Raw genomic sequence first — 12221 nt, 5'->3', positions numbered from 1 at the left:
ATAGTGTTTTTCTAAAACATCAATCAGAGCAGGTCACTCTCCTACTTAAACCTCTAGTAGATTCCTTGCCTGCAGGAAAGGGTCCAGACTCCTGCTCTGGGCCCTCCCATCCTTTGCAATCTGGCTTCCCATCTCATCAGGTTACCCCCTTGCCTCTCTGCTCACAGTTCTCCAAACACTTCCTGCTCTTCTGTACCTCTGCACATACCTTCCATTTTCTCTTGGCAAATCGCTACTCATTCCTCAAAGCCCAGTTCAAATGTCCCCTCCTCTCTGGGACTTTTTTCTCTGACACCCCCAGGTGGAATGTTTCTGTGCTCCCATGGATTTATACACACCTCTTTTTTATAGCACTTATCCCGGGGCATTCACAAGTCTGTCCCCCCCCCCCCCCACACAAGTACTTGAGCTCCTCTAGGGAAAGGGCTGGTTTTTATTTGTCCTTGTACATGCTTGGTGAATGAGCCGCTGGTGCTCGGGCTCCTCCGGACGTGGAGAATCCATGTCTTGTTTCTGCCCTGGGCCTGGAACATGGCAGGGATAGTTCTGCCTGTTTATAGACTGACTGGACATGCCAGTCATCTTCCTTCCTCACCACTGGGGTGGACTTCTGCTTCCTTTCCCAACCCCAGGAGAGCAGCCGTCTCTTCATTCTTCCTGTTATTTGCTCCCAGGGGAGGGGGGTGCTCCAGACCCTCTTTGGTTCTGGAGACCCAAATCTAAGTTCTGTGCAGACCTCTATTTCTCAAGGGCCCAGAAACAGCTGGAAGGGGGAGGCTTCTCCCCCCTGAAGAAACCCTGAGACACCCACTGATTCTTGGACCCCACCCCAAGTCAGTCCACCCCCACTGCAGAACTCACCGGGTCCTTGCTTGTCTAGCCTGGGGCTTGGGGGCAAAATCATAAATTTGGGAGACAAGAGGCGAGATAAAGATCATTTGTTGAAAATGGTGTCATCAATCATTTGCTGGAGAGAACACATCCATGAATTCCCCAAACCTGGGTGCTCAGCTACCCAACCCCCAATCTCCCTGTTGTGTCCCCCCCAAAAAAAGTATAACCCACCCCAAGCCCCCAGACCTTCTTGGTCAGCTTCTTCCCGGGCTTGAGTTTGCCAGGTCAGTCTGTTGCAAGCCCTTCCATCCACATTCTCAGAAAGCCCTCAGGCCCTCTCAGCGCCTACCTTGGGAGGGTCTCAGGATGGAGAAGACCCATCCCCCACCCTTCCCTGCCCATATTAATGATCACATTTCTGAAAGAGCCTGGAGGGGAGAATCCCAAACTCCTAGTTGCAGAGTTTCAGGCTGAGGATGAACAGATAAATAATGGCTTGCCAAATTAATTAATTATTTTATTAGCCTGAGTAATTATTAATCAGGTCATTAATCACCCAGCTGTGCACTCGGAATAGTAATTGCATGGCAGTGGTGGGGGCAGCGGTGGAGCAGGTTATGGCTCTAGGGTCTGGCAGCAGCTGGACTTTCTCCTCGTCCCAGGAAGGTTTGCGAAGGTTTATAGGCCCCATCTTCCGCCCTGCCCTCACATGCATGCTTAGAGATCAGGAACAGAACAGGATCCACCTGGATCCCTTCACAAGGGGAGGCACCAACTTCATCTTTTTCCTCCTGACTTCCAGGGTTCAGACGGCTGCAGGACATGGAGGCGGGGACATGCACACAGGGGTGTAAGGGAAATGAGAACTTGCACTTGCAAGTGTGCGTGTGTGTGTGTGTGTGCGTGTGTGTGTGTGTGTGTGTACAGGGTGAGAATAGGGCGGACATGGTGGGGAGACAGAGAGTCGGGGCAAATCCTAACTGTGCCAGATGTCCAACAGTCTCCGTCTGACTGGTCAGGTGATATAGTAGAGCAGTGCTGGGATTGACTCCAAGTTTCACCTTTGAACCTGATGCTTTGGGATGGTGTAGACACAACCAGAGAGGAGGAGAGGCAGAGGAGAGAGACCAGAGGAGGGGGGAAGGGCAAGGTAGGACAGAGTCAGAAGATAAGAGGGAGAAGGGAAGAATGGACATGGCTCTTTACCTCTGGATTTGGAACCCTGCCAGCTCCAGTATTCCTTCCCTTTTTCTTGCTGGGGCATCTGATGATCCTTGTATACCCTCTTTCCCGCACAACCTACCCTACTCAGGACCTTCTCTCTCCTGATGTTTGGAGTGGGCCCCAGCTTCTGAATCTTTCCCCTTGTCTCTTTTCTGGGACTCAGTCTACTGCCCCAGGGGATTGGAGGGAGGGGAGATGGTAGGGTAAAAGGAAGGTAAAGTGGTGGCAGATTACACTTGCCCTTGACACCAGCCAATCGTTCTGTAAGTAGCCTCTCTATCTGCTTGCTGTTGAGAGATCCTGTCAACTCATAACCTAGTGTGGGGCCCCTTCAGATAGCTGTGAGCTCTTGTTGCTCATGTTGTCTCTCTCCCAAGGCCTTGTTCTCCCTGGGTCAGGTGCTTCCAAGTCCGCTTCCCTTCACCACTCACTTGGGAAGGGGTCGGTGATCCTGTTTTTAGGCATCCCTCTATTATAGCCCCTTTCACTTTCTGTTTATGGTGAATTTCACTCTTTATTTACGGAAGGTTCTGCTTTGTTTATGACCTTCCTGGGGTCAGTTTCATTTTTGTATCTCCAGTCTCTTTCCCATGTGCTGTGTGTTTATTCCTCCGCTTGGGGCCCCTCATTGCAGGCCCTTCCCTAAGACCCCACTCTGAGAAGGCACAGGGAAAGGGAGGGCCTGGACCCTGCTGCCTGGGGGGACGTTGGGGCTGAGAGGGGGCTCTGGACGGGGGTGGTGGTGGATCTGACTCCTGACCTGGGAGGCTGAATATAGGGATACCTACCGAGGAAGAGATACAAGCTAGAGGGGTGACCTGGCTCCTGAGAAGGCCTTTCGGGAGAAGAGGCCTATGTGCCCAGCCCACTTGGTTGTGGTGCAGACTGCTGTGAGAATAGGGACCCCCGTCCTCCTCCAGCCCTGGCCCCTGGAGGGCCTGTCCGCGGCACATCCCTGTTCAGTGTATGCTCTCTGCAGAGCTCTGGGGGCAGGGCAGGGGGTCAGGCGCAGGGGCAGCTTCTGACAAGACAGAGCCTGTCCTGAGATAAACACAAACACAGGGCCTGGAACCAGCCTCTTGTTTGGAATTCTTGGTGGCTGGGGGTGGTGGTGTTGGGGAGGGGCCTATGGGTGGGAAAGGAATTGGAGGGGGGAGGGCAGACCCACCAGAGGGTCTGGGGGCACAGAAAGAGGGCACCACAGCCCTGCAGCCCTTGACATTGCTCGAGGACTTGTTGCTGGTGACTTTGAGGAAAGGACTGATGAACCTTCGCATGAAGCCACTCAGTGGTGGGCATGGATGGGTGTGAGCAGGGGAGGAGAGATCTGGGGCTTCTCAGCACCTCGGGGTCAGGAAGGGGAGTGCAGCCCAGACTCAGACATAGTTACCAGTCCTTCCTCTTGTCTGACTTCCACCCCTCCAGCTGTCTCTCAGGGACTGGGGGAGTGGGGAGGGCAGGAATGAGAGTGGAGGAAGCAGGTTCCTTGCTCTTCCCTGCTGATTATCCCCAGTTGTCCATCTCAGCCAGGTTCTGAGTGTTATCTGGAAGACACTCCAGGGAACCAGCTTCAGCTCTGTCAGAGTCTTTATCTTGCCTGCAGACAGACTCAGTTAAACCCTTCCCATCCCCGGTGTGTATGTGTGCGTGTGGGGGGGGGGGGGCGGGCAGCTTCCTCCTACCCCTGGCAGGCCCCCCTTTCCTTATGTCTTTGGGGGCATCACAGACATTCTTCCTTCTCCATGTCCTCTCTTGTTCCCAGTCTTGGTCAGGCTGGGACACTGCTGCAAAGGAGGTGTCTTGTCCCAGATACTTGGAAAGCTGGAGAGAACCTCCCGCATCCCTGAGCTTCCTCTCCTTCCAAAGCTTCAGGTTTCTCAGTAGCAGAGGGGGGAGGAGTATGCAGTTCTCCCCATAGCCAGCAGAGGGCAACACACACAAACCCAGGCAGAAGGGTGTGGAGGCTGAGGGGTCTGAGGTGGCGCCCGGGGAGCTGAGAGGTGGGACAGAGGAAGCTTGCATCCTGGGGACTAGAAGTAGAAGAAAATTTCTAGGACCACTAAATGGGGTGGGAATCTTTAGTTTTTGCCTTATTTACAAACTCTATAGTAGCTAATAATATTGGCTACAATTTGGGGCTGGCACTTTATAATATGTCAAATTCTCCAAAAAAGCATGAGGTACTATTATTTTCATTTTACAGAGGGGTAAACTGAGGCTTGGGAAGGTTAAATCATATTAAGGCATGGGCCCAAGGTCACAAGCAAGGACCTGCTGGGCTGGGATTCAGTGGTCCTTGGGAGGTGGCCCCTGCCTGGGGGTCTGCCTCCTCCCCCAGACATGCAGTAAGGAGCCTGGAAGGGGCCCTGTGGCGCCCACCCAACCCCCTCCTTCCGGCACCCAGCAGGGTTCAAAGGAGGGGTTGGGAGGCTGGGCGGGGGACTCCTGCCCCCACAAGCCTCCCTCAGCCTGGCCAGATGCCTCTGGGGCCTGGAGACAAGAGCTGGAGAATGGGGCTGCCATAAACAGTGTCCGGCCACACCGCAAGGCTGTAAAACCAGCCCAGCAGAGGCCGGAATGTGGAGGGATCCAGGAAGGATTTTCCGGCCTGGGTCTGGCCTGATAGCATCTTTGGGGCCCTGGGGTCAAAGGGGAGCCCGCCTCCCTCTCCTCCCTCTCCTGGCCATCCTGCTGTCTTCTTACCCCTTCCCTGCCCCCTCCTCTCCCATATTTCTGTAGCTGTGTCCATGTGTCTCTACCTCTACTTGGTCCCTCTTGGCCCTTCTGAACATTGGTGCACCCCCCACCCTGCCCTGCCCCCCGAGCCTGTTGTCTGTGTAACTCTGAGACTTTTTTGCCTCACTCCCTCCGTCTGTAAAATGGGGACTAGTGCTAGTAGCTGTCTTAGAGGATAGATGATGTAATATTTGTAAAGCACTTAGGACCGTGCCTGGCTCATATTAAGTGCTTACCTGTCTGTTAATATAATAAAGGTCAGTGTGTTTGTTCCAGTTTTCTTTCCTGCCCAGGGATCTGGCACGCCAGTGGGCTTTCTTCTACTTTCTCCTCACAACCTTCACCAGGATCTTGGAAGGGAAGCAGCTGAGGGGAGGAGTGGCTCTAAGAACCGGGTGCGTGCTGGATGTCCCAACAGTCGGACCCTAGCCCTGGCTCCGCAGGCCAGGCGGCCATCCCTTCTCTAGCCAGCAGGGGGCAGCAGATGCCTGGACTCTGGGATGCGCGGGACGGGGTGTCCCCCAGCTACCTGGCCCTGCTGAGGGAAGGGGCCAAGGAGGGCCATGAGGAGAACCCAGTGATTGTGTGTCTGTGGCAAGGCCAGGTTGATTCCTGGGGGCTTCCCTCCTGCCCCTGTGCCTCTCTGTGTGTGAGGGTGGAGGTGGGGAGGAGGGTATCTTGTCTGTTGCCCATGTTGTGACATATATGGGGAGAGGTGAATGGTTTAGAATGTACCAGAACCACCGAATCAGCATGTTATGGCCAGAAGGGACTCAAGAGATTGTCTAACGGTCCGATCTCCTTCTTCAGAGGAGGAGGTTGAGGCCCAGAGAGGGCAAGCTACTTGCCTCGTGAGTTTGTGGCAGAGCCTTCGGACTCCAGCTCTGTTGCTCTTCCTAGTGCATATGTGCAAGTCGGCGTGATCTAGGTGTGTGTGCAGTTCCATTCAAAAGCTCGGGCTTCCGAACAAGTGCCTGCTCAGTTCCCAGGGCCTGTGGCTGCCTCTGGGAAGGGGTCCTGTCGTCTCCTTCCCTGGCTCCCCTTCCAGGAGGCTCTGCCTCAGCTTCTTCTTCATGCCCCAGCTAGATGCAGATTGGCCATCTTCCCTACAATCTGGGTCTCTGGAGATCGGAGCTCTTATAATAATAACAGTTAAAACATTTGTAGAGTGGTTATTGCCACATGCATCAGATCATTTAATTACTTAATCCTCCTTCAACAACCTTACAAGGGAGGTACTCTCGGCCGCTCTCGGTTTGTACTTGAGGACACAGAGGCACAGAAAGGGCAAAGGCCTTGCCCAAGATCACACGGTGAGCAGGTACTGGGGCTGGCCCAGGGAAGCTGCAGGCAGTAAGCATGGGGTATCCTACAGTGGGGAGAGCCCTAGCCCCCTTCCTCCCACTGCTGCCCGAGGGCTCACCACAGTCCAAGTGCTTCTCATGGGGCACAGGCCTTCATCCTCGGGAGGACGCTGTGAGACGGGTTTGGTTGCCTCCACGGTGCAGGGAACAGAAGTTCAGTGGGTAAGCAGGGGAGCCCAGCCTCCGTCTGAGCTCTGTCTGGCTCCATGTGAAGCCCAACACACTCAGCCATCTGCTGGCACAGTGCTCTCAAACTTTCCATCACCTGGGCACATGCTGGTTCAGTAGGTCTGGGGCAAGCCCCTCGGAGGGGGGCGCCGGGGCTACTGGTGCATGGGCCGGACTTGGAGCACTAAGGGTCTATGGCTCCTCCCAGTCTCGGCATTCCAGGCTTTCTCTGGGCCTCGGTTTCCCCATCCATAAAAGAAGATCCATGAGTCCGGATTTTGAGTTCAGGGTCTCTCCATTCCCACCCCCCCCCCATTACCTTATGCCGTCTCTAAGCATTGGTGGCGTGGTGTCCCAGGTGGAGGGCATGGAGGCCATCTTAAAGGCCTCCTGGTGTGCCCTGTTTTCTAACAGCTGGGACCGCTAAGGCCCTGGGAGGGTGGGTCCTTTCCCCAAATCATAAAGCACATTCGTGGCAGATGTGGAACTGGAACTCACATTCCTGATTCCCAGTCAGGTGCTCTGTGCTCTTCCTGAAAGCGCCCTGGGTGCTCTCGGAATCCACAGGGAGTCCCAACCACTGGGCAGTGGAAGGGCTGGGGGCTCCCATGAAGGTCTGCATGAATTCTTATTAAGGGCAGTAGCTTTGGGGCACCTGGGTGGTATAGTCGGTTAAGCATCCAACTCTTGGTTTCAGCTCAGGTCGTGATCTCAGGGTCATGATCTCAATGTAGTGAGATGCAGTGCCACGTCAGGCTCCACGCTCAGCCCAGAGTCTGCTTAAGATTCTCTCTCTCCCTCCCTCTCTGCCCATCCCTGCCATGCACTCTCTCTCAAATAAATAATAATCTTTAAATAAATCTTCAGAAAGTGCAATAGCCTCAAGAGGGAAACTGAGGCACCTGGGAGCAGGTTGCCCTCCTTCCATTGGCGCCATCCCAGCAGCCTTGGTTTCTCTCTCCTTCTCTCCTCCCTCTCTGTTTCTTGCTGTTCTTCCTCTCTACTTGCTCTATCCCACCTGTTCCCAGCCTGCCAGTACCCAGAGTCACACGTGTGAATGGTCCTTGACCAATTTGCATGGACAGCTCCGCTCGCCCTTTCTCTGGCTCAGTCTCTCTTCCCATGCTCTGACAGAGGGGGACCTGCCTGTCTGGGAGGGTCTAGAGCAGGACGGTGAGTCCCATCCAGGCTGGGGATGGGCCTTCTGCAGAAGCCGGGCTGGATGGGGGCCCCCAGAACTTCACCCCTGCCTTCAGTGGCAATACTCAGGTCGATGTCTCTCCTGGCCTTTGGCAGGAGGGGCAGTGAAGCACCCATAACCCTTGGTCTTTTTTTTTTTTTTTAAGATTTTACTTATTTATTTGACAGAGAGAGACACAGGGAGAGAGGGAACACAAGCAGGGGGAGTGGGAGAGGAAGAAGCAGGCTTCCCGCTGAGAAGGGAGCCCGATGCGGGCCTCTATCCCAGGACCCTGGGATCATGACCTGAGCCGAAGGCAGACGCCCAACGACTGAGCCACCCAGGCACCCCGACCCTTGGTGTTTTCATGCCACTGACACTGCCTGGTCTCTGGAGGGGTTTGCTGACCTCACATGTTTATCTGGAGGACGAGTGGCCCAGCCGCCCACCACGGAAGCCCCCTAGCAGAATTGGGTCCTGCTGCTCTAGGTCCCTGAGCAAGGCTGAGGAAGGACTGGGAGCCAGGGCGCCCAGGTCCCACCTCCCAGCAGGACTCAAACTAGAGGGAACAGGAGCAAGTAGGTCTTCTCCTGGCCTTTCCCCAGGGACTCTACAGAAGTTTCTGCCCCCTGGGGACAGAGGCCAGGGGGATTGACTGATGGAGTCATTCATTTTACAAATGCCTATTGAGCACTTTCCGCGTTAGGTGCTGGGATGGACATCACATACTCCCGTCCAACTCAGGTCCTGGTGAAGAAAGGAGGAGGCTATACCCGTGCCCCAGAGTGGAAAGGAGTCCTCAGCCACATCAGGACCGAGAGGCAAGGCCAAGAAGAGATTTCCTGGAGCTGGGCACTGAGGAGGTACAGAGAGGTGAGAGGCCCTTCCTGCCTGCATGTGTGGGCTCCAGTGTGCAGATGGTGACCTGGGCAGGTGCCTCTGCTTCTCTGGGCCTCATTTCTGCCCCCCTGAAAAACGAGAGTTTGAGACTAAGTCAGCCGTTCTCAGGTGCTGACTCAGAATCACTGGGGGGGGGGTTGGGGGCGGTGGTGCTGGTTAGAATTCAGATTCGCAGGCCCCTCTGATCCAGGAGTTATGGGGTCAGGACCCAGCCCCGCCCCCCTAAGCCTGCCGTGGTTCCAACGGGCACCCAGCGATGGGTCCTGGAGCTGGAAGCCCAGAGGGCGTCTTATGGCCCCTCCTGCCTCCTGCTCTGATTCACTCGCCTGACTGCAATCGGGAGGAAACCACTATGCTTGACTTTTGACAGTGCCAGACACTTCGATCCCAGACAGGCACTATGACCCCCATCGTGGGGAGGAAACCGAAGCCCAGCGTTGTTACGTGAAACAGTCCTGAGCTTTTTAGGTCCCCACTTCAGGCCTGTGGCTTTCTTACCTCTCTGGGTTGGTTTCTCTTCTTTTTATGAGTAAGACACTTCCCTTTTCCGTCTCCCGCCGTCTTCCCTTCCTCTTCCCTCTCTTGCTATCATTTCCAGTCTCTGATCATCTAAAATAGCTTCACAGAACGTTCTCATCAGCCTTTTCCTGGGAAGTCTTCCGTGTCATTCACCCCAGGGGCCTCCTCCAAGGGGAGTCCAATCCTTCCTCATAGGTGGGGAGGAAAGGTCACCTTTCTGATAGTCACCTGTCTTACCTGACTCCCCCTTGCCTCCTGCTACCTCCCTCTCATCCATCCCCCATTCAGGTTTCAGAATTATTTGTTTGGTTTATAGCAGAGGCAAAAAGCCAGAATAATCCCCAGAGAGAAATCCTCTCCAATCCCAGCAGGAAGGACTGAGGTTAGATGCCTGGAAGAACTTCCAAAAAGCCAAAGGGAGCAGTCCTGGAAGGAGGCTGTGGATTTGGGGGGCGGGGGAGAAGCCTGGTCTCTATCCAGGTTTATGATCCTTTTCCTCTACCCCGTTCTTCCTCTTCACACATCCCCAAGTCCCTATAGGGGACCCATTCTCTGACCTCTTCATGCACGCTGGGGGAAGGCCCAGTGGCCATGGGTTCCTCGGGGCCCCACTGATACTGAAGGACAGGCCGGGGTGCCCTCCTACCCTGGCCTTGCCCACTGTCCCTGCTCTGGGCCCTGTGCTCTCACCGTCCGCCCGCGCCAGCCATCCGTCATCACAGAGGGTCCAGGGAGCCATACTCTCTGTGGAGAGATCTGTGTGTGCGCTGTTACGTCTGTGGCGCCATGGCCATGAGTGGCTGTGCGTGGGGCTGTGGGCATGCCTGGGCCCCCCTGAGCGGTTTTGCATCAGCCCTTGCCGGGGACCTGCAGAGGCCCTTCTGGTCTCTGTCCCCACCCTGTCCCTGGGGTTAGCTGAGGGGTGTGATGAGCTCAGGGCTACGGATTGGGCCTCTCTCCGAAGGCTGGGGCGCCAGGGGTTGCTTCCACTGGGCCTGTGCCCACCCCCCGCCCCCGCCCCCGCCCCCCCCCCCCCCGCCCCCGCCCCCGCCCCCCCCCCCCCCCCCCCCGCTCCCCCGCTCCCGGCTCTGAGGGCTAGGGCCGCAGGAGGCCCAGCTGCCTGTCCTGCCTCCACATGGCCACAAGGGGGCTCCGGGAGCAGGTTTTTCTGTTTTCCGGCGGAGCCGCAAGGCTTCCCAGCAGCCCCGGAACGCCGAGCTTGTCTGCAAGTGCTGCGGAAGGGTCTCTGCCGGGCTGGGAGGCCACCAAGGGGGATGTGGCCTTTGGCCTTCATAGTCCTAGTCTAGAAGTACCTCTTGTCTCTGTCAGGAAGTCTTCCCAGCTGTCTACCCTCCACGTCTACTGCTCCTGGGGCGGGGGCGGGGAGATGGGGCTCAGTGAGTCACTCTTCTTTTTTTTTTTGCGTTACCACTCCTTCTTACCCCCCAGGTTTAAAGTGAAGTATTTATTCTCTTCCCCATTCTCTGACCATTAGAGCTCAGATTCTGCTCTGCCGTCATAGCTAAGGACTGGGTAGATGGCGGCAGGAAAGATGTAAGCTAGCCATTAGGAGGGACTTTCCGACCAAAAGGAGGGGCATGAGCTTCTGAAGGGCACTGAACAGGCAGGCAGGGCAGTTGCCTGTTTACTTGGGGTGAAGCTCTGGTTCTGTGGGGTTGGGAGAGTTCTCTGCGATCCATGGTCCTACCCACGCTCCCCTGGCCAGGGTTAGAGAGGAGAGAGGGGGGCTGGGTACGTTCACGTGCCACAGTGCATCTCCGAGCCATGGAGAACCATTGATATTTCTGGGCCTTTGGGTTGGGGATGAGGAAGAGATCTGTGTGTGATCTTTCAAAAGAAAATACCTGAGGGGCACCTGGATGGCTCAGTCGGTTAATCGTCTGCGTTCAGCTCAGGTCATGGTCCCAGGATCGAGCCCCACATCAGGCTCCCTGCTCAGCGGGAAGCCTGCTTCTCCCTCTCCCACTCCCCCTGCTTGTGTTCCCTCTCTCACTGTGTCTCTCTCTGTCAAATGAATAAACAAAATCTTCAAAAAAAAAAAAGATTTATTTAGGGGCACCTGGGTGGCTCAGTTGGTTAAGCGTCTGCCTTAGGCTCAGGTCATGATCTCCAAGTCCTGGGATCGAGCCCCACATTGGGCTCCCTGCTCGGCATGGAGTCTGCTTGTCCCTCTGCCCCTCCCCCTGCTTGCGTGCACTCTCTCTCTCTCCCTCAAATAAATAAATAAAATCTTTAAAAACAAAACACCTGAATCATTCCCTCCCCTAGCTGGTGGTCTCTGGCAGAGGGAAGGATGAAATAACAGAGCGATTTTCTGCATCCATTTAAGTGTGTCTTCAGAGCCCTAATGAAGTCTTTAGAGTCTTGGATTGAGCATCATCAACCTACTAGGCAAAGACTGAGTCGCCACAGGGGTGCTCTCCCTGGAGTGAAAAAGTGACACCACAACCTTGCACTCCTCCGTGGGGTGTGGAGGCGACTTGGTCCCCCCTCTCCTCTGCACCTTGACTTTCCAAGTGTGATGTGAAATGTCTGCCTCTCTGTCTTGTCTGTCCTCAATGCTGAGAGCGCCCTGGGGCTGTGGGAAGAGAATGGTTTTGGACTCAAACCCCACCTCAAGGAGGCAAATGGAGTACCTCTCTGTCTTGGTGCCTACATCTGTTGGAGGGAGGATAACTCCTACCTCTCAGGTGAGTTTTGTGAGGTAGTATGTGTTAAAGGGCCTCAGGACACACAGCGTGGCGGGGGCTTCCGTCCCCTGCCCCCTCTCCAGGCTCACTTGTTCTTGGAGAGGGAGAGATGTGCCCATTTCCAGACAGGAAAATCAGGGCAGGAGTGTTACTAAGGCCCAAGGCCAGGGTCTCTGTGGGCACGCTTGAGAATCAGAAGTTTGGGCTCCTCCCTTCTCCACCCTCCCTCTTTCCTCATTGGCCTTCTCTGACTCTTCTCCCTTCTGCCCCTCACCCCACCTCTTTTATTCCTTGTTTGTTCTCCCTTCTTCCCCTACTCCCCTTCAGTTCAGTTCCTCTGTTCCTCTACCTTCTTCTCTCCATTCATTCATTCATTCATTCAGCATTAAGTTAGGTGGAAGGGATTATTTAGAAAACCAGGAAATGCATATCCCGCACCCTTGGACAATCCCCTGGGACTTCTCCTCTTGCATATTGCCCCAGCTTCTTGGTCTTTCTGTTTGACCTCCCCAATAGGCTGATGCCTCTGTTCCATGGATCTGCATTGGAGAAAGAAGGCGGTAATGAAATCTGGTCCAATTAGAC

This window comes from Eumetopias jubatus, unplaced genomic scaffold (assembly GCF_037043125.1).
Source record: "Eumetopias jubatus isolate StellerSeaLion01/CBP00866 unplaced genomic scaffold, mEumJub1_p1.0 scaffold_8, whole genome shotgun sequence".
Lineage (NCBI taxonomy): Eukaryota > Metazoa > Chordata > Mammalia > Carnivora > Otariidae > Eumetopias > Eumetopias jubatus.
This window is presented reverse-complemented; position numbering follows the sequence as displayed.